The sequence below is a fragment of the Sus scrofa genome, chromosome 6 (assembly GCF_000003025.6).
Source record: "Sus scrofa isolate TJ Tabasco breed Duroc chromosome 6, Sscrofa11.1, whole genome shotgun sequence".
NCBI lineage: Eukaryota > Metazoa > Chordata > Mammalia > Artiodactyla > Suidae > Sus > Sus scrofa.
In genome coordinates, this window is record NC_010448.4 from 14258963 (window position 1) to 14282904 (window position 23942).

The 23942-nt window shown below is 40.8% G+C and overlaps 1 protein-coding gene across 1 annotated transcript in view; it reads right to left on the minus strand.

The window, feature by feature from the left end:
- HYDIN (HYDIN, axonemal central pair apparatus protein) overlaps positions 1-23942 on the minus strand; it is a 412515-nt gene that overhangs the window by 363687 nt on the left and 24886 nt on the right.

The window sequence follows — 23942 nt, forward strand, 5'->3', positions numbered from 1 at the left end:
CCACTAATCTAAGACATATGGAACTGATGTCTTGACATCTTGGTTGTCTGGGATGGACACTCAGTGTATTAACACCGAATATCTACTTGCAGAACTTTAATGGCCAAAAGTAAACATTTTTAATTTATCTACCAAGCAGCCGAGGGCATATTTTCCAACTCTTTTTCACTTGAAGAGCCCTCAAAAAGCAAAACATTTTGAAAAGGTATACTAAAACTGACTCTCTGGACTTTAGCTAGACCTTCTTTCAGAAAGAGGCTTCATCCATGTATAGATGCTGAGGCTCACTTATCACAGATAGCCTCAGATGACATGGTGAAACGCATAGTTCTTATCTCTGCAACGCCCAGCCTCTCCTTCCAAGTTCATGAGCCCTATGGATACCACTCTGTCGAGGTTTTCAGGCTTCCTCATTTCTCCTGATCAAACCGCCGGGTTACTTGGAGGTACAACCTCTGAAACCCTCTCCTTCCATCTCACTCCCTTTCGTAGATTCATGAGGTTTCAGCTGAAACATCACTACCTCTAGAAAGCCTTTCCTGCCTCCTTGAAGCCCCCTCGTTACATGCTCTCACAGCAATTGCACTTTTCACATAGTAAGTAAACTGTTTGTGTAACTAGATTTTTACATCTGCCTTCCTCACCAGAGGGCAAGTTCCATGAGTTGAGAGATCTTGAACCATCAGGTTCACCACTGGTATGTATGCCTAATATAGTGCCTGGCATGGAATCAATAAATATTTATTGAATGGTTAATGGGCAGCTAAATAACTAGACCATTTATGATGTGTTTTTCTCAAGGATATCTTCATTTTATAAAAGAATCATTTGGCAGATACCAATTGGTTTTTAATACTCTGTATCCATTCATTCTCTTTCTGGGATCAATATCATTTTTCCTTAGGGAAACACCCCCACTCCTTACTCCAATCCAGAATGGCCTATCCCAATATCATATCTCCCCGGCCACAGTGACTGGTTCATGACAGGGAAAATGACCTAAGTCAAATGAATCAAGAGTCAGTGAGACTTAATTCTGACTTTACTGGAACTGATGAAAAAGAGGCATGCTTTCCTTTCATTGATGTTTCTGAGAAATGAGACCTAAGCTTAATGCTGCTGGAAGCCCCCTTGCCCTTATAAGGGGAGAAGGTATCCGAGAATGAAGCCACACAAATTAAAGCAATGCCAAGAGACCGAATTTTGATGGCATCATTTGAATCCTTATTTCCAGTCAGGAATTTTTGAGTTATCTGAGCCAATTTATGTTCTTTGACACAAGTGTCATCTGAGCTATGTGCTATGGCCACAGTTTCTTGACAAAGTGGATGGCTTACAAATAATTGCAGTCCATCTATTATTTATACTGTATTACCATAGAATGAATAACTTGAGAGGTATCCAGACCATAACTTGTAAAAGCAATTTTAATGGTCTTGTTCATTTTGTCAAATATACTCATTTAAACGCGGCAGACAAGCTATTTTAAATCCATGCTTGCCTTACTAAAATATAATCATTTCTAATATATTTGCCATTGATTCTGTTACCACCAGAGTCTAAAGACCAACAGGTTTGTAAGAGCGCAGTGAGACTGCCTTTGGTTTCTACAGCTATTATACATGATGAATGTTCCTTTGAAAAATTTGCTTCAATTCACACACACACACATATATCACTCAAGGTAACCTATTTTATGAGCTTATGAATGCTAGGCAATGTGTATTATTTTCATTGCAGCAAATTCATAAACATATGCACATTTATTTATGAATTTGCTGCAATGAAAGAAAAAATATTGAAATTATCATTCGTTGATAAATAAAATCCATTATATTGGATCCAACCATTAAATCAACGAGGGCTTATTCATATTTTAATATCAACAACAGAAGAAATGGCTTACACCTGCTGGTTTAGCAAAAAGAAAAACTAATTTTTAAAAAAACCGCAGTCTGTAATTCCTTGGTGACTTCTTTGTGGAAGAAATCTAAGAAAAGGAAAATAATAATTTCTTTTCCTAACAAAACAATCCCTAATTCAACGTCCTTTTCTCCGGTGTGCTGTATCAATTCCTCTAATCTATGGAATTTTCTAACATGAAAAAAAAAATCTTCTCATATGACTATAATGGGTTTAGTGGATCATTTTCTCAAATCTATTATCTTACTTGGATTCAAGAATGTGTACTCAATTAAGGATACCCTTTAACCCTCTATAACAATCTATTCTTGTAAAGGATTTCTGTGCCCAATATCATTCCCCCTCCTACTCTCCTTCTTCTGTAAGAACCCACCGCCTTGTCCAGAGGGGTAAGCAGACCCGGCCAATCATAGTATCCTGTGCTCACATGCTCTGGTCTTGGATGTGAGCATGTGACCCTAATAACACCAACCAGAATCCTTCCCTTGAATGATAGCTGAACACAGGGAAACAGAAGTTCTTTCTTTGGACCTTATGGGCTGAAAATGAATTTAAAGATATCAGAAGGCACAAGGAGAAGGCGTTCTGACCAACAAAGCCATGGGGATAGAAGCAGAAATATGAGCAGGAAGGACCGACGACAGGAGAGAAGAAGGATGACTATAAGTGAATCACAGTCATATTGAAAGTAGTTCTAAACTTTCAGCCCTGGTATCTGTAGCTCATTTTTTGATACTATGAGCATCCTAGTGTCTTAGTGTTCAACAACATGGACTAATAATTTTCTTATTTTGTTTAAGCAGTACTGAAACTTGAAATCTAAAACTCTCTAATGATAAGTGTTTTATTTGTATGAATTTATCTGAAAAATATCCCTGGTGTTTAAGAGGAAATTTTTCTTTTTTTTTGTCTTTTTTTTTTTTTTTTTTTGTCTTTTTAGGGCCGCACCTGTGGCATATGGAAGTTCCCAGGCTAGGGGTCTAATCGGAGCTGTAGCTGCCAGTCTACACCACAGCCACAGCAATGCCAGATCCAAGCTGCATCTGTGACCTACACCACAGCTCACGACAATGTCGATCCTTAACCCACTCAGCAAGGCCAGGGATTGTACCCAAAACCTCATGGTTCCTAGTCAGATTCGTTTCAGCTGGGCCACGACAGGAACTCCTGTAAATTTTTCTTTCTTTTCTTTTTATGGCTACGGCCACAGCATATGGAGGTTCCCAGGCCAGGGATAGAAACTGAGCTGCAGCACAATGCTGGATCCTTTAGACCACTGTGCTGGGCTGGGGATCAAATCTGCACCTCCGCAGCCACCTAAGTCACTGCAGTTGGATTCTTAACCCACTGCACCACAGCAATAACTCTGGGGAAGATTTTCAAATAACTATTATGCAAAGGTATGAGTTGTTATTTCCAAATCAAGTTGAAAATGCCTCATTTCTATTAGGATAGGAAATAATAAATTTATATAATTTGCACTTATATATAATGTATAGACTAATTTGTACCATTAAATATACCATCCAGTAAAACTCATGTTTTCTGGCAATCCAAGAAAAACTTAAACATAAAAAATTTTCTCTGCCAAAAAAAAAATATATATATACCATCCAGGATGCCTAGAAATCTGGAAATCATGGGAAATCATTGGATATTTGGATAAATAACCCAGGACAAGGTAATTCCATAAAGAAACTATTCTTTTTTTTTTTTTTTTTTTGCCTTTCCTAGGGCCGCTCCTGCGGCATATGGAGGTTCCCAGTCTAGGGGTCTAATCAGAGCTGTAGCTGCTGGCCTGTGCCATAACCATAGCAACGAAGGATCCGAGCCGTGTCTGCAACCTACACCACAGCTCATGGCAACACCAGATCCTTAACCCATTGAGCAAGGCCAGGGATTGAACCCATAACCTCATGGTTCCTAGTTGGATTTGTTAACCACTGAGCCATGATGGGAACTCCCATAAATAAACTATTCTTCTCTTACCAAGCCCACACTCGAATATGACTAGCATATAGCCAGGTCTCTGCAGAAGCTCACATGGATCCAAATATTCTGATCATCCAGAATGTCTGAGTCCACAAGAAAGATGGGAAAATATTTCATTTTCAAACTTTAATGATGAAAGACTATGGACAGTTACAGTGAAAATCCCTTAGAGAAAACTGCTACATTTCACATCATCGTCTCAATACACACAACTTAAAAGTTATTTGCAAACATTATTATTAAATGATGTTGCTTGTTAACCAAATCCTCTGACAGAAATAATGCCTGGGAATCAGATTTCCTTCACAAAATTTCTTTAATAAAGCCAGCCAGTCACCTAACAGCAAACCTGGATTTACTCACTGACCCTTCCATGGCTCCAACTGACACGAGTAAAGAAAGGGACCAATGCTTTGATCAGTCTCCACCAGCCCTTAGAGATACGGCAAACCCCAGAAGCAAGGGAACAGCAAGCGAGCTTGACCCTGCTCAACTGAGTGCTTTCAACACGGATCACTGTCTCACACATCCTCACTAGCAAGTACTTGTTAAATGTTACATGGCTACCTTTTATTAAAATGTCAAAGGGAATTCTTTTAATTCATTTTGGATGGCTGTCATAACAGAATTCAGTAATGAAAACCAATGACAGAGATTGGTTACAGACTAGAACGGCACGTGAGCTGTCTGGCATATAACAGGGCCGTTTTCCTTCTTTCCGTTAATCTCACTGGTAAATACTGACTTGGAAATTCTGAGTGTGGCACTTTCACAGGGTTTGGCTATATCGATTCTCATTAAAAGTATGAGAAATGTCTACATCCAGCCTTTATCTCTAATGAGAACAACAATAAAATTTTCTCCTAAAATTACAGAGGATCTCTATCTCCAGTAATGGTAGCTAACAGTTGAACCAACAATTCACGTGGACACAACTAAAAATTCCAGGTGGAAAAAAAAGGTTTAAACCCTTGAAAGCATTAGAGAGCTTTCAGAGTTGCCTTGCGGCACAGCAGGTGAAGGATCCGGCATTGTCACTGCAGTGGCTCAGGTCACTACTGCAGTGGCTCAGGTCACTGCTGCAGCACAGGTTCGATCCCTGGCCTGGGAACTTCTGCATGCCATAGGTGTAGCCAAAAAAATAAAATAAAATAACAACAACAGAGAGAGAAAGAAAAGTATTAAAGAGCTATCAAGATAGTAAGTAATTACCAGACTAAAATCCAAAGGAAATCAAACACCAGAGGCAACAGCAAAGCACTAGAACTTACAGTTTTAGTTTGCCCTTGGGCATTTGTTAGTCCAGAAAAATCTGGGCTTTCGTTTTGTTGGCCTGGCTGGGCAATGAGACAGAAATCAATGATTATAGTTCACTCAAGATGGGAAGTATAATGAGAGATCTTTTTCACCTTAGGCTGGGGCCCATAATTAAAGCTGGCTATTCCATCACCAATGCCAGAATGCCAATGTAAAATTTGTCATGGTGCTAATGAGACAAAGAAAAGAAAAAGAAAAAGGGAAAAAAGTACCCTAAAAAGTAGGGTCACTCCTGACTCACATTTGCAGCCCAGGTTCCAGCCATTTAAACTGTCCACCCAATTTCAAGCCATGAGCTAGATTTAGGGTAGTCCCAGACTGGGACTGGTCAGAAGTGAATATAAATCTCCTGTGGAGGAAGGCACCATCTACCAGATCTCAAAAGATAAAAATCCCAGGAGTTCCCATTGTGGCTCCGAAGGTTAAGAACCCAACCAGTATCCATGAGGAAGTGGGTTTGATCCCTGGCCTCACTCAGTGGATTAATGATCTGGCATTGCCGCAAGCTGCAGTGCGGTGTAAGTCACAGTTGCTGTGGCTGTGGTGTAGGCTGGCAGCTGCAGCTCCAATTCAACCCCTAACTCAGGAATCTCCATACACTGCAGGTGCAGCCCTCAAAAGAAAAAAAAAAAAATCCCTACAAATAATATTTCAAAAACAATAAGGAACAAAAACTGGAAAACAAGAAAACAAGACCCAATGAGCAAAATTAACAGCAGAAGGATCATCAAAGATTTCATATAGGGGACTTAATGGATACAGACTATAAAACAACTACAACTGCTGTGTTTAGAGTACTAACTGACATGCTTGATGATCTCTTCAGGACACAGAAATCTATAACCAAAAAATTATACAGCAGTTTTGTAAAACAAATGGACTCTTCAAAAATGTTAATGTCCTGGAGTTCCCAGTGTGGCTCAGCAATAATGAACCTGACTAGTATCCATGAGGACACAGGTTCAATCCCTGGCCTTGCTCAGTGGGTTAATAAGGATCCAGCCTTGACTGGATCCTAAATTTAATTAAACTCACACACAGACAACAAGAGACATTATTGAAAATTGGGGTAAATATGAATACGGAATCTATTAGAAAATACTTTACCAATTTTCAGTTTATGGACTGTAATAACAGTATCACGATTATGTGAAAGAATGTTCTTAGGAAATATGTTAATACACTAAAGAAGCAGTGTCATCATGATATTTCCCTTCTGTAACTTACAAATGTGCTCTCAAGTAAAGTGGGTTTTCTTGAACTGAGTCTCAAGTTCAAGAAAAAAGGAGAGAGAACGATGAAGCAAAAGCAAATGTGGCAGAACATGAACAACTGATGGCTCAGAGTTCCTGTCATGGCGCAGCAGAAATGAATCCGACAAGGAACCATGAGGTTGCGGGTTCAATCCACGGCCTTGCTCAGTGGGTTAAGGATCCAGTAGGTTGCAGATGGGGCTCGGATCTGGCATGGCTGTGGTGTAGGCTGGCAGCTTCAGCTCAGATTAGACCCCTAGCCTGGGAACCTCCATATGCCATGGGTGTGCCCCTAAAAAACCAAAAAAAAAAAAAAAAACCCTGATGACTCTAATTCAAGGCTATTTGGGTACTATTACTTTGCGTTTTCTTTAGATTTGGAAATTTTTAAGAACAAAATGTTGTAGGGGGGAGGAAGTCATAGATTTCAAAAGATCCAGATAGAGTATCTAGCAATGAAAGACACAGTTACTAAATTTAGAAATTTCTTGGGTATACAACTGAAGCATACAAAGGACAGAGATCTGACATCACAGGAACCTTGAGAGAAGGAAGCGGGTCACAGTCAATATCTAAAAAATAATAGCTGAGAATTTTCCTGCAGTGTTAAAAAAACAAACAAACAACATATAGATTCAAGAAGCCCAACAAAACCCAAGCTAGATAGATGGGGGGGGGGAATCTACATCTTGACTCAGAGACAGTGAAGAAAACCAAAACCAAACAGATACATCATTTAAAAAGGCCAATAAAAAAGACAAATTATCTTCAAAGGAGCCATGGCTAGACTGAGAGCTAAATCCTCAATAAAAGAGAAGCCAGAAAACAGGAGAATGATGCATTCAAATGTCCTGGAAGGAAAAACTGCCACCTGTTAATTCTGCAACAAGCAAAGATATCCTTCAAGAGTAAGAGCAAATTAAAGACAATGTTGGACAAACAAATGTGGGAAGATTCACCATAACAAACCTACTTCATACGTAGGTATTTGGCACTGACTGAGACTAACCTACACTGATGTTTTAGATTCTGCTCTCCAGGATTCTGCTGTCTCTCAAACAATCCATCTGCTAAGTCACAAGAATAATGAACTAGTGGTGAAAAGGACTTTGAAAATGTTAATACACAAATTACCCATTTTAAGTCTCAATGATGCTCCAAAGTTGTCATTCACACAAGTTCATGAGGACATGTACATCCACGCGGAAGTACAACTTTTCCAAAAGGAGAAATCAAAATAATGTGACCTCAGTAGGGACATCATTTGTCCCTGACTCATAATACTATGAGTCTGTTCTATGGTTCCATACTAATTAGTTTACAAATAGAAATATCACGACCCATACATAAGTTCTCTTCTAAACAAAACAAAACAAAAATACATGCGTGGTGACCTCAAATTGAACCGGTTATATTTAGGGACTCATTTGCAAAGGTCAGTGTCCTTTGCTACAGATCCATTTCTTATGCAGATGAGAAGTTTAACCTGACCTATGGCGCTGGGCATAATTAGCCAGCTGCACCCTCATAATAAGGTGCAGATGGTTAATTATACCAGCAAATAACTGCCTATTGGTGGGCACAAAAGCCTGTACCTAAAAATCATTGAAAGTATACTGGGGCCTATTTCTGCTCCCACAAACACATCACTTATTTCCAAGGTTTCATCTGTGAGCAGACCACCGTGGGCTCCAGCCATTAACATCTCTGAGGTCTGGTTCAAGGAAGGGATGGACGCCAGCCACAAACCACATTTCAAGTAGGGAGATCTTTCGTGGGGTCCTGAATCCTTGTTGAAAAGTCTCCTAAAGTCAACTGGTAGTAGTAAGAATCTTAAATAAAGTGAGACTTTGGTTTCCCTAGAACTCAAAGTAAACTCTTTATTCTTCCGATTAGCTCTGAAATGAAATAATGCTTTTTCACAGGCAAACACATCAACATTAACTGTCTTTTGAAGGGGGCGGGGAGAGCTAATTTTCCTGTGCCCTTGAGGAATTTCTTGGGCCAGCTAAACTCCTGGAATCTAAAAAGCCATGTTAGATACCACATATCCAGTGGTTGTATCTGTTGTACCTGAGACTGTTTCAAAGATGACACTTAAAAATACATTTGATTAATCCCCATATGGCAAGAACGGGATTGAGGAAAAAAGCAGAGAAGAGGTAAATACTAAACCCAAATTTAGCAGTTCTCTGCCAGCTGCGGTGCTCTCAGTGTGCAGGGGTCAAGATGACAGGGCTGGGGACAAAATGCTCATCTACTTGAATCTGCACAGAACTTTTCCTCTGAAGAACCCACAGGGTGTGTGATTCTATTCAGTTTAATTGTATGTTGGGGGAGAGGAAAAGCTGCTTACCATGGTTTTAATTGCTAAGAAGACACTATCTTTTTAGGAACCATCTGTTTAATTGTAATTACAAGCAGCGATGAAAAAACACAAATGATTAACAAGCACAAAGCTTCCCTACCACTAAGAGTTTTCGCATAACGAGCTAGGCTGTGAAAGAGCACGTTGCCTTTTTCTTCTCTGCAGTATTTCATGATTTCACAACTGAAAACCTACCATGTATTACAGAATCTCATTTTGGGAGAGCTAAAGTTATTAATTAGTATTCTCAGATTACATTTCTCTGTGATTCCTTTTGATTAAACTTTAACTCCCTCTGAGAGTGACAGGGATTATATCAGAAATGAAATACCTAAGGCTCCTATTTTCCACCTCCCACTAAAATCTTTGAGATTTCATACAATACACATCACCTATAACTAATTACCAGAGACATTCCAAAGTATTGCAAGACTAATTTTTGGCTTTCATAGACACAAATTTCTGCCTTCTTGATTTTGAAATATGCTTACCCTGTTATTATTTTAAAAGCCACAGGTATTGGTAATTGTTTCCAGGCATGAATAAAAACAGCATAACCTTGAAATTTATTTTAATTAAGGCTTTTTCAAAGCCATTGGCACAAACCTGGGTGGATTGTTTATAATAAAAACAAACATCAACAACATAATTGTACAGAACATAGAAGATAATTAGGCAAAGTTTTTTAACTTGGGCTTATAATAGTAGTTTAAAGAAATAGAAACAGGGAGTTCCCATTGTGGCTCAGTGGAAATGAGTCTGACTAGTAACCATTACAAAGCAGGTTCGATCCCTGGCCTTGCTAAGTTGGTTAAGGATCCGGTGTTACCATGAGCTGTGTTGTAGGTCACAGATGCTGCTGGAATCTGACATTGCCGTGGCTGTGGCGTAAGCCAGCAGCTACAGCTCTGATTTGAACCCTAGCCTGGGAACCTCCATGTGCCATGGATGTGGCCCTAAAAAGACAAAAAAAAGAAACAGAAACAGACACAGATGAAGTCAGATCATAGTGTTACTCAGAGCAAATATATTCAGGACTTTCTTTTTTTTATTAAAACATAGTTGATTTACAATGTTGCACCAATTTCTGCTGTATGGAAAAGTGACCCAGTTATACATATATTCTTTTTTTTCTATTATCTTCCATTACATTCTATCCCAAGAAAGTAGATATAGTTCCTTATGCTATGCTCTAATCAGGACATTTTAGATAGCCTATTAAAGCAAGGAGGTGCCATTTAAAGTTAAAATGCAGAAGGTGATTTCAAACTGGCAGTGAAATTACAAGAGGTTTCTTTCTTAGTCAGATTAAGGACTAATTTTTCCTTAAAGTCAGGAAAGCTGACTCTTTGGTGTTTGTTTTAAGTTGAAGACCATAACTTTAACAATATCATATACTTTCTGACAAGACTTTCAGCCACATACAAAACACTTTTAAAAGCCCACTCTTCTTCCTTACCAAGGGAAGGGAAAATATGACCCTTTAAAAAAAAAAAAAATCAGACAACTAAAGTACTCCAAATCTTCAAAGAAGTAAAAAGACTGGTTCCACAGCTTTTCCAGTGAAATTGCAGTAGAGGCATTTTGTGATATACCAATTCCTCAATTCGCCCTCCCATTCTAAATCCTTCTAGCCATGATCCTGCAATGATTTTCACCTTGTTTCAAGCCTCCTTCTCCCTTGCAAGACATTGTATATGAAGAGCAGCCAAATGCTAAGTGCCTCTGCAGTGTTAATGAGGAAATAGATCTTAGGAGAAATTACATGAGAGAAAGAAACCGCCCTCGGGAAACAGTTGCTTCTTCACTTTTAATGACGGCAACTGTGATGGAGTGTGCCACTGCGCCCCGTGTTGTGAAATGTGCTGCCCTAAACCCGTCATCTTTAGCCTTAGAGGTTCAAGTCCCTCTGGGAATAGAGTAAAAACTATGAACGCTGTCCCCCAACAGATGAACATAAACATAAAATCTAAAGGTCCACATGTGCAGGGTCAAGAATCTCCACTCTATGCAGATCCCAAACTTAAAACATGGTATCTTTTTTTAAATATATAATGATTTTTATTTTTTTCTATTATAGCTGGTTTACAGTGTTCTGTCAATTGTCTACCGTACAGCAGGGTGACCCAGTTACACCTCCATGTAGACATTATTTTTCTCCCATTATCATGCCCATCATAAGTGACCAGACATAGTTTCCAGGGCTACACAGCAGGATCTCATGGCCTATCCATCCAATACTCACAGGCTATGTGGGTGTCTTTCACACTTGATAACAGTTTTCATCTTCTAAATGTTTTTCATTCTTTGAGAAAAACATTCTGGAAGCTATATTGAAGCTTGTGAAACTGTAACAATCAATAACATAATAACTTCCCCTCTATGTTGCGATTACATAAATCATTCTCACAAACAAGCCAGAGGTGGTACTGTGTCTTCCACACATAATTCTACCTTTGCTCATATACAAAACGGGAAATAAAATCCTAAACCTACAAAACTTCAAGAAGAAAATGTAGAAGAATATCTGTGCTACCTTGGGTGAGTCAAAAGGTTTAGATAGTGTGGAATCCATAACAGAAAAAAAAAATGGTAAATTGAACTTCACCAAAAACTTAATCAAAACTTTTGGCTTTAAAAGACAGCTCAGTAAGAAGACAACTGAGTAAGACGTGGGCAAAGACATGGACAGAAACTTCACCCTGGAAGAGGCAGAATAATAAATAAGCTCATGCTGCTCAACATCACTAGTCGTCAGGAAAATGCAAATTGAAAACAGAATGAGAAACCACTACATGCCTGCAAGAATAGCTGAAATTAACAAAACTGTCACCAGCTGACAAGGATGTGGGGCAGATGAGACTCTCACATAATGCTGGTAGAAGTGCAAAATGGTATGGTTACTTTGGAAAACAGTTTGGCAGCTTCTGATTTACCATAGCAATCCCACTCCCAGGTATTTATCCAATAATAATAATAATAATAACATTTGTTCATACAAAGACCTGCCTGTGAATGTTTATATCAGCTCTATTTATTTATATTCTCCAAACACTGGAAGCAATCCAAACGTCCATCAACTGGTGGTATATCCCATTCAACAGAATAGCGCTCAGCAATAATAAGGAAGGCACTACTGTTATGTATAAAACACAAATAAATCTCAAAAGCAATATGTTAAATAAAAAGACAAGCAAAAGTGTTGTGTATTTTATAATTCCATGTATATGATATTCTGGTAAACATAAAAATCAGATTATTGGCTACCAGGGGCTAGAGGTGGGGAAAGCAGACCGATTGACTTCAACAAGCAACAAGGAAGATTTCTGAGCTAAAGGAATCATTCTACACATTTATATAGATACATCACTACATACGTTTCAAAAATCATAGGACTGTACATCCTAAAGGGATGAATTTTGGGAAAATGTCTATTCTCATCCTCTGCCCATTTTAAATGTGTTGGGTTTTTGTTTTTGTTTTTTTTTGATGTTGAGCTGTATGAGTTCTTTGCATATTTCGATATTAATCCCTTATCAGATATAGTGTTTGCAAATAGCTCCCCCACTCCATAGGTGGCTTCTTCTTTTGTTGATAGTTTCCTTCACTGTGCAAAAGTTTTTTAGTTTGATGAAGTCCCATTTGCTTATTTTTGCTTTTGTCTCCCTTGCCTAAGAAGACATATCCAAAAAAATATTACTAGGACCATTCTCAAAAAGCATACTGCCTATGTTTTCTTCTAGAATTCTTATAGTTAAAGGCATTTAAGTCTTTTGCCCATTTTGAATTTATTTTTGTGCATGGTGTGAGACAGTAGTCCAGTTTGACTTAGTGGACTGTCCATTTTCCCAGCACTTTTTATTAAAGAAGCTGTCTTTTCCCCATTGTGTATTTTTGCCTTATCTGTCATAGATTAATTGCCCATATAAGTGTGGGTTCATTTCTGGGCTCTTTATAGATGGCCAACAGATACATAAGATGCTCAACATCATAATCATCAGGGAAATGCAAGTCAAAACTACAATGAGCTATTACCTCACACCTGTCAGAATGGCTATCATCAAAAAGACAACAAATAACAAGTGTCAACGAGGATGTGGTAAAAAGGGACCCTCATGCACTGTTAGAGGGAATGTAAACCTGAGACCCCATGTTCACTGTGGCGTTATTTACAGAAGCCAAGATATGGAAGCCACCTAAGTGGCCATCAAAAGATGAGTGGATAAAGACAATGTGATATCACACACACACACACACACACACACACACACACACACTACTCAGCCATAAAAAAGAATGAATTCTTACCATCTGTTAGAACATGGATGGATCTAGAGGGCACTATGCTAAGTAAAACAAGTCAGCAAGAGAAATACTATATGTTATCACTTATATGCAGAATCTAAAGAACAAAACAAATGAATAAATTCTAAACAAAATAGAAACAGGTATAGATACAGAGACAAACAAGTAGTTGCCCAAGGAGAGGGAGTGAAGGGAGGAGAGAAATAGGTGAGGGAGATTAAGAGGGACAAATTTCCAGTAGCAAAACGAGTCATGAGTATGAAATATACAGTGTGGGGCATATAGTCGAGTTAAGTAACATCTTTGTACGGGGAAAGATAACTAGACTTACTACATTTTGAAATGTACAGAAATACTGGATCACTATGTTGTGTAACAGGAACTACTCTGGGTCCCTTATACTTAAACAAACTCATAAAAAAAGAGATCAGATTTGTGGTTGCCAGAGGCAGAGGGTGGGAGGAAAAATAACTAGATGAGGACATCGAAAGGTACAAACTTTCAGCTATAAGATAAATAAGTACCAAAGATGTAACGTACAACATGATAAATACAACTAATACTGTCGTACTTGACGTATGAAAATTGTTGACAGTAAACCCTAAGTGTTCTCATCACAAGGAAAAAGTTTTTTTCTAGTTCTTTAACGCTGTATCTCTGTAAGATGATGGATGTTCATTTCATTATCTATATAAGCCAATCGATATGCTGTATACCTTAAACTTATACCATGCTGTATGTCAATTATATCACAATAAAAATGGAAGAAAAGAAAAAAGGGGTAAATTCTACAATATGTAAATTATACGTCATAAAACTGACTTTTAAAAAATGGCTAAGAACACTATGAGAAAAGACTAACTTAAATTATATCTCAATATAATATCAATATCTCAAAGTATCAACACCCAGGGTATGTACTGTAATCAAATCAATATAAAAAGGACAATCAATTTTAAATTGGGCAAAGATAAAGATGAAATCCAAAGATCAATTATCAATAGTCAATAATCATAAACTGCTTGATCTCACTAGTAATTTGGCAAACATGGATTACAACAAAGTGATCAACATCCTTTTCCCATCAGAAAGACAAAGTTCTAAAATACTGAAAATATCTAGTGCTGATGCCTATGCAGGGCAAGCATAATCTCTACAATAAGACCTCAAAACAGTTACATCAATGAAGTGATGGAAATTCAATTTATTCATATTTAGCTAAATCAAAAGACAGAAAAATAACCTTTAAAATAGTCTTTGCTGTTTCAGTCAATGGGCTATAGAGTGAGGTGGGACGGTAGTACCGAAAATGCTGGTGTCAGTTTCATCAATGACAGAACAGTGAGTCCAGTGCAGACCCAAGAAGGATGCGTAAATGATTCTAAGGCTTTACCAGCTCCCCAAGCAAAGAGTGATGTCCAGGTAGCCACAAAGATGGTGACAGCCTCATCAACCTTCTCATGGAAGACACTGAAGAATGAAATGAGGGCCACAGCAAAATTTATAAGAACAAAGACATAATGGAACAGGTTAATTTATCCTTCCACTCATTTATGGTGACAAAAAAGGTCTACAAACTAAAAACTGGCTGAAATGTGTTTAAATGTTCCCAGAATTAAAGCTTTTCAGTGGTTCAGTTTCTGAATTGGGTTGCCTAGAGGTGATTTAAGGAATTTTCCAGGGATATTTTTTACTGCATTCAACTTTGACCTTAGCACTGACTCCGAACCTGAGAGAGTAAAACATAATTCCATATAATCTCATCAAGGGCACAGATCCTGTGCTAACGTTTAACCCAAGAAACACTTGGGTTAGTACTAGACATGAAGTAGACCTCAGTTACTTTAAGGAGCAAAGAAGAGTGGGAAAGGAGTTCATTTGTGGTACAGCAGCTTAAGGTCCCAGCAGTTGTCAATGCAGTGGTCTGTGGTGAAGGTTAGTTTCCTGGCCCAGGAAAATGCAGCCCAAAAATGCAGCCAAAAAAAAAAAAAAGAAGAAGAGTGGGAAAGAATCAGGGAGATAAAATGCACGCATAGTGGTTGGAGTCCTCGGAAGTAAAAAGGGGAAATCCCAATAGAGGCAGGAAGCAAGAAACCGAAGGTAAACAGGTAAGCACGCAGAGAGGCCACCAGGTAGTTACCATAGGTGGTGCTTAAGAGTCATACCAAAGCTACCCACTAGCCCTGACCACGGGACGGGGCACTATCTGAACCGACTGCTGAACTGTAAAAAGGGGTTAATCATTACAGTCACTTTACAGGTATGGTTACGAAATGAGACTATACAGGTAAAGCGCATCTGAGGGTGTACTGGCCATGCATTTGATCCACAAAGCCCTTATGAGAAGACAGGAGGACAGGAGGGAGAGTGGGGGCATGGCACCCCATTTTCCTGGGAAGGAAATACAAAAAATTATTTGTCAAAAGCAAGGTGAACACCCAGTCTCTGCCTTTTCAGCTGAGAGGTAGTCTGGCTGAGGAATCCCAAGAACAGAAATCGGAGGTTTCGCTATTTTAACGCGCAGTGAGGAGAAAGGGCCAGGGGAGGCTGGGGAGGGATGGGGTCTGGAAATCTTGAAGAACTCTTGGGACAAAGGGCGGAAAGGCGAGGAGGGGACGTATCGGCTAGTCCCGTACCCCTAGTATTGTGGCCCCACGAGCACTGTGAGATTCTCCGACCCTAGAGCTCCTCTGACTCCCTGTCAATCCCACGTCCTATTCTCCACCAAGACCCCGCATCCAACTCACAGAGGCTGCGGCCAAGGGGTTCGCCACCCAGCTTTAAGCAGCTGGCTCTCCTCCTGGGCAGACGGGTTGCAGAGCTGTTGCCATCCGTTGCCACAGCAACCACAGCGCCGCACAGCTTAGCAAGCCGCTTGATGATTGGAGAAGGCAAGCGTCCATAGCAACCTCCAAGCAGCAAGAGTTGGAAAGAATTTGATTTTTAGGAATTCTTTGGACACACCCTCTCCCTAAAGGCACCCTTCACCAGACACCTGTGCTAGTTCTTTTAAGGTGCATCATGCATTATCTTATTTAACACTTGTCTGCCCATGCTGCTGTAAGGATCCTCATTTCTACAGGAATTTTTAACTTAAAGGTCCTTTTACTTACTTCTTCAGGATGTCTGTGAACCCTTAAGTTATACGCAAAAGTTTATGTCCATTTACCCATTAGGATGGTCCATAACTGTAGAGTCTTTTTTTTTTTCTTCTTCTTTTTTTGGTCTTTTTAGGGCGCACCCACATCATATGGAAGTTCCCAGCCTAGGGGTCCAATCCGAGCTGTAGCTGCTGGAGTACACCACAGCCACAGCAATGCCAGATCCCAGCCGCACCTGCGATCTACACCACAGCTCATGGCAACGCCGGATCTGTAACCCACTGAGGGAGGCCAGGTATCCAACCCACACCCTTATGGATACTAACTAGTTGGGTTCTTAGCCGGCTGTGCCACAATGGAAACTCCCATAACTGCGGAGTCTTAAAGGAGTCAGAACTAGAACCCAGGTTGCCGGATGCCCAAGGAAGTGCAAGAGAATAACTGCTCTATGCATTCACCCCATCTTCCTTCTCAAAGACCTCAAATTTAAAAAAAAAAAAAGAGAAGAAAAGAAAAAAGTGCAGTTCTTCCCAGACTCCATTTAAACTGTGCTCTCATTCAAATACTGCCTTGAGACATCTCCCAAAGACCTGAACTCTTGACCTTTATTCACTCATTCAATAAATATCTATTGATCACTAATTGTGGGTGGGACATTTATCACAGAGACACTTTTCTAGCCACTGGAAGTAAGAAATTGTCAAAACGGAGTCCTTAATTTCTTAGAGTTCTCCTTATGGTGTGGGAGACAACAGATGAATAGAAAAGATCATTTCAGAATCTGATAATAAACACAATGTGGTGACGTGGTGGCGAGTGTCTAGGTGACAAGGGAAATGCGCACTGAGGAGCTGGTTATCTGAGCGAAGATGTGAGACGGCACCGGCTATACAAGGTCAAGGAAGACAGCAACACAGGCAAAGGAAACAGTTAAAAGGAATGAATACAGGGTGTGCAGGCAATGAAAGGCTCATGTGGCTAAAAAGGAGAGATCCTGTACAACTGTGGTGAGACACATCAGATGGCCCGTGCCCAGCTCTCTGAGGCCAGGCTACTCCCTTGCTCTTCTGACCCCTAGTTACCTTACCACATCACCCTAGTTATTTCTTTCATGATCCTCGTTACTTTTTTTTCTTTCTTTTTTTCTTTTTGTCCTTTTAGGGCTGCACCCACGGCATATGGAGGTTCCCAGGCTAGGGGTCTAATCAGAGCTGTAGCCACCAGCCTATGCCAGAGCCACAGCAACTCCAGGTCCAAGTCAAGTCTGCAACCTACACCACAGCTCATGGCAACACTGGATCCTTAACCCACTGAGCAAGGCCAGGGATCGAATCTGCAACCTCAAGGTTCCTAGTCAGATCCATTTCCGCTGCACCAGGATGGGAACTCCATAATCCTTGTTACTTTTTATGCTCTGTGAGTTCCATGAGGGCAGAGACTGTGTCTACACTGTTCATTAGGGTGTCCCCAGCACCTGAAATGACTGGCCCTGCATGAATACAAAATAAATATTTGTTGACTATGTGAATCTTCACTTCACAATGCCAGGAAGTGTGCTAGATGGGGAAGACAAGACAAAGATACCTCTGTGTTCACAGAGCTTAAATGCTTGTGGAATAAATGCATTACATTTTTTTTTTTAATTTTAAGATGTGTGTTTTCTAGTTGGTTTGGGGAAATATTTTTTTGGAATTGATCAGAGACAAGCCTAGGTAGAAGAGATAGCTAATTAGATTCCAAACTATCTTTTAAGAGATGCAGTTTCATTACTTTTCTGTGCAGACAACTGTCTGGGATAAGAAAGCTTCTTCTCTGTAGGGAGTTCCCGATTTATGGTGCAGGAGAAACGAATCCAATAGGAACCATGAGGTTGCGGGTTCGAACCCTGGCCTTGCTCAGTGGGTTAAGGATCCAGCGCTGCCATGAGCTGTGGTGTAGGTCGAAGACACGGCTCAGATCTTGTGTTGCTATGGCTACAGTGTAGGCCAGTGGCTACAGCTCCTATTTGACCCCTGCCTGGGAACCTCCATATGCTGTGGGTGCAGCCCCCCCCCAAAAAAAAGGCCTCTTCTCTGTAAAGTTCCTTGGGGAGGCTGCTTCAGTGTTCAGAACAGGAAATGGTGGCTCTGAGAACACTTTGCTGGCCGGCAGTGGGCACCCTTCAATGCCATTCCTCTTTGAACCATTAATATACCTCTTCCTTCCTATGGCTGTAGAGGTGCTGAGGATGGAAGCAGGTCTAAGAACATGAAGCATCTGTGCCCAGTGATCTCAGAGGTCTTGGGTTCTCCCAGTGTCTGGACTCACTGAAGTTCAGGTTCTTCATGCCTCTGCACAGAAGGAATTCAGTGAGAGACAAAGTGATGGGCAAGAAATAGATTTACTGAGATAGGATGCTTGTGAGAGATGCAAGCGGGCAGGTACAGAGGCTCTGCCTACAATTTCATTTACTTTTTGGGCAAAGAAAATGTGTGCAGAATTGAATGATTGAGACTCGAAGTGCTGTGGGAAGCCACTGAACAACTTCCTTGATAATTTCTTCATTCAGTTACCTTTCAGTTCAATTTCACCAATGTGAATGCCTACTACATACCAAGCACTGTGGTATCTAGCAATGACAAGGCAAGAACACCACCAATCTTGCCACAAGAGCTTACATGCCATGATGTCCATTATAGGAGCCACTAGACACTTATGACTGTTGAGCACCTGATGTGTGTTTGCCCTGAACAGGAATATGGGGCAAATATAAACTCTGGATTTCAAAGGCTTAGTGCAAAACAGGCATGCAAAATATCTCATTAATAATTTTCAACACTGATTTCATATTGAAATGATACCATTTTGGATATACTGGATTAAATAAGATTATTAATAAAATTAATTCACTTGTGCCTTTCTTTAATCTGGTTGCTAGAAAGTGGTAAATTATATATGGGGCTTGCATTGTTTTCTGTTGGACAGCACTGGTCTAATGGGAGTTTAACACCAGTTGAATTAAACAAGTAATATCTTATTACAGATGTTTGAATAGACTTTTCAGTGGAGGCGCAATAGGTAGCAAATTTCAAATGGAGGAACTAGACAGAGAATGGACAAAGAAAACAGGTAGTCAGCTCTCAAGCCTTTCAAGCCTGGAGCATATAAAAGGGGCAGAAGTAGGTGATTAAGGATTTCTTCAAAACTGTGAGCCTCACTTCCTAATCTCTAGTCCAAAAAAGGAGTTGAGGAGATACTCGATGAGTTTAACATAGTGGGCTTGGGTCTGAATCCAACCTAATAGTTCTAAAGAGCAAGAGATGAGCAGACTAGTGGGCAGACAGCAGAGCAAAGGAAGAATTGCTTGGCTGGGAACAGCACATCACCTTCCCCCAGGATTTATCAAGGGTAAAAACGCATGAGTGTTTCCCATGGTTCTACGGATTTCTCTTGAGAAATGCGTAGGGTCATTTTGGGTCCAATGGTAAGACAAAGACAACTCAGCCCAGGCATGCTGAGGGTAATGGGAGGTTCCAGGGGCTAAAGGAAAGCAAAGAACCAGCCACAAGAGAGATGCATTTGAACCCCAATATGAGAACTGCAGGGTACAGATGCCCAGTGATGACAGTAAGTGTAAACTGCTCCACTGATGGAAGTATCAGTCTAATCACAACAGCATCAGACAAGTAACAACTTCCTTATCACCTCTTCATCTCTTTCTTTCTCCTGATCTAACCCCAGAGCAGCCAGAAAATAGTTACCCAACTGCGGGCACAGTATGGTGGCTGGCAAGGAACCCGAGTAGAAGACAATAGGAAAGAAAAAAAAGAAACCTTCCCCAATGGCAGGTTTCCTGTTTGCAGCAGGCACAAACTGAAAAAGGAGGGAGCCGGAGTTCCAGTTGTGGCTCAGCAGTAATGAAGCCAACTAGCATCCACGAGGATGCAGGTTCGATTCCTGGCATCACTCCATGGGTTGCCATAAGCTGTGGTGTTGGTCACAGACGCAGCTCAGATCTGGCCGCTGCTGTGGCTGTGGCTGTGGTGTAGGCCAGCAGCTATAGCTCCAATTCAATCCCTAGCCTGGGAATTTCCATATGCCACCAATGCAGCCCTAAAAAGATAGATAAACAAGTAAATAAGAAAGAAAGACATAATTTTAAATTAAAAGTTTTGATTACCACCTTGGTCAGAACATACTGAGACTGTGTTTTGACACACAAGAGGGTCCATAAAAGTCTTGGCACAGACTGAATTCACCCAGAGGCAGGAAAAAAGAATTGCCCCACAGACACATTTTAAAGACAGACTAGAAGATAAAAATTATGTTGCTTTATGACTGTGGGCCACAAGTCATGCTTGCCTGATTTAAGAGTTACATAAGAAAGATGAGGCGGGCTATAAATAAAAGCAGCATCAAGTGTGACATCTGAAGAATTCCCAACAGTAGACGATGTATAAGGTGAAGGATTCAAGTGCATATTATTGTAGGAGGAAAAGAAATTCTCTAGTCTCAGCCTCAGACCTAAGACTAGCATCTAAGCTCCTGTCCCCAGAGGCCTTGCAGGGGCTGCAGCCAGTGACCTTGGTCTCTACGCCCTTTGGGCCCATCTGCAGCTGCTGCCTGATGACGGAAACCTGATTTGCTCCCAGTGCCATAGAGACAGGCAGGCAGGCAAACACAGGAAAAAACAACACAAAACCAAAAAAGCAATGCATCCAGAAATGAATATCCAACTGAACCCTCATTATAGAATTAAAAAGTAGATCCAATTTAAGAATCACTTTCGTTAACCTGCAACCAAAAAGGCTAACAGGAGGTATTCTTATGCTGCCGGACCCCCAGGGAAGCTCACATTTGGATCAAGTCACAGAGATAAGGCCAGAGCCTTGTTCTTTCTAAAATATGAGCAGGTCCTTGAGTCAATTACCCAAAGACTGTGAAGATGGAGACTTCTTCAGACTTTAGAGTGAAACAGACCCATTATCCTGAGGGCCTCAAGACACCAAGACCACCTCAGCAACCCTGGTTCAAGCAACCTATGCAGAGAAGGGCCTTGGGCAAGATACCCAGAAATCATGGACTCATCATTTGAAAGAGCTCAATGTGTATAAAATTCACAGACCACCACAGTTGCTCAAAACTTGAGCAGTGATTTTTCTTACTATTACGAGATGACTCCGGTTCTGAATGTATTCCTTGTGTGGAGTTTGCTACTTAACCTCTCTGTGCTTTGTGCAGTTTCCGCATCTGTAAAACAGGGGCAACTACCTCACAGGATTGCTGACGATTAAATAAGATAATAATAGACATCAAGGGCTTAATAAAAGAAAGCTATTATTCTTGCTAATATTGTCACCATCCTTCAGTCTCAGTCTTCTTTTGACATCACCTCCCAAATAGTCATCCAGTGCTAGAGACTGAAGGTTCGTGTCTCTGTCCTAAAACCCAGATGCTGTGAATGCTACCTTATTTGGGGGAAAAAAAAAATGGTCTTTGTAGCTTTAATTAAGTTAAAGGTCTTAAGATGAGATGATCCTGAATTACCCAGGTGGACCCTGAATCCACCGACCTTGTAAGAGAGAGAACAGGAGAGAAGATACAAACACATAAAGGGGAAGAAGCAATGGGACCACAGGAGCACAGCTTGAAGAGATACAGCCAAGGAGGCCAAGGACCACCGACAGCCGCTAAAACAGGAAGAGGCAAGGAAGGTGTCTCCTCAGAGCCTCCATAGCAAGTGTGGCCCTGCCTGTGTCTTGATTTCAGACTTCCGGCCTCCAGACTGTGAGAGAAGAAGTTTCTATAGAGGGAAGCCACGTGGGGAGTGGTAATGGTTGCAGCAGCCTTAAGGAACAAATACACTAAGTTTTCATTCCAAGTTCCTGGGAGAGAAAACCTGACTGGTTTAGGCTGATTCACATACAACAACATATCCCCTTGAGTCTGTTCACATCTACCCAAGGGAGGGTCACACCGGATGAACACAGCTGCCAGGCCATTCCTGTGTGGAGGGTGGTTGTCCATTCTCAAGAAAGTGAAGGTGGGCTGGGCAGAGCTCCCAAAGGCCGTCTACTATCTGGGAGTTCTCCGGGCATCCAGGGGCCAGACTTCATTTTTCAAGCCTTTTTTCCTTCATCTCTGCATTGGGTTCATTTACCATTTTTGGACCAGTTCTCCTTGCCTCCAATTTTTCTGCAAATTTTCCCATTTCTTTCCAACTCCCCCACCACCACTCTGTCTCAAGCCAATATCCTATCTTGCCTTGGTCTACTGCCACAGTTCCCAAACTGTGTCCTGAGGCACCTCAGGGGGCCACAGTGAACCCACAGGGGTGTCTCAGGTTCTTTTAAATCTTCATGGGAATCACAGAAATATCTGTCAGAAACTACTAGCGTGACGTAATTCAGTTTCAATGTTACATTATTACTCTGCTTCCAATGACTAAATATTTTCAAAGCTGGGTGTTTCGTCATTGCTGTGAGGAAGGCAAGTACCATGTGAAACTCAGTGTGGAACAGGAAATAAGACCAGTGGTGTCCAATATGATTCCAAGGCTTGAGAAGGTGTGCAGTGTTCAAAAGGCATTAAACTGTTAGAACACAAGTGCTGATACAGCTATTTGGACCTGCTTACTTAATAAATGGGAGTTGTTACTCATTTCTTTCAGGCCAGAGATGCTGTGAAACAATTACTAAGACATGAAAAATAGTGCTAACTTTTGCACTGTTATGTTCTCAAGAGTAGGAGATAGAACCAACTGCCCTTTCTAAGACAAGCACCATTAATGCCCCTGAAGAAGAAGACCTACTGGACTTCTCTGAATAGAATGAATTTCTGAGATTACCTGTTGGATCATTGAGGAAATACAAGTTTGCTTTCCTTCCTCTTGTGGGAAGGTCTAGGTTGTTGAAGTCAACTCAAAAAGCATATATTGAGCATTTACTGAGTGGCTTTGGATAAAAAGCCTGAGACCGAGGAAATCGAGGCTGGAGACTCAGTTCTACCATCTATCACCTTCACGTCCTGAGTCTAGCTCCTTCACCTCGCTGAACCTCACTTCTGCAGCTATTAAAGGGCATAATGCAATTACTCAAAAATGTTATTTATGAACCTATCCTGGGCTCACACTGTTCTAAACTGCGAAGCAGTGTTCTTGACTTTTTATTTCATTTTTGCTCCCCTAAGGAGCCTTTTTAGACAGTTTTGGTCCTAATTATGCTCCCAAATTTTAGTACCATGTATATACAGTGTATCTGGTTCATGTACTGTATATACGTCTGTGCTGTATACACAAATAGAGTGAGGTTTTTGCCCCCTCAAGAACTAGCTTTTGCCTTCCTGGGGACAATATTGCCCCTGTTAAGAATGCACACCCTAAGGAGACAGAGGATATTTCTGCTCTCACGTAACCTACATTCTAGCATGAGAAGTTGATTTAAAAAATATAACAAGTAAAAGTATCAGATGTGAAAAGTGCTTGAAGTAGTGAAACAGGATGCTCTGGTGGAGAAGGACTGCAGGGATGAGCCAGAGGCCTCTCTGAAGAGGTGACCCTGGTGGTAAGATCTGAATGACAACAGAGGCAGCCGGGCATCTTCAAAAGAGGAGCCTCTCGTGCAGTGGCCCTCTGCTGGGCACCAGCTGGGGGAGAGGCTACAGAGGGCTGTCACCAGCTGGTGAGCTCGGATGACATCACCACTG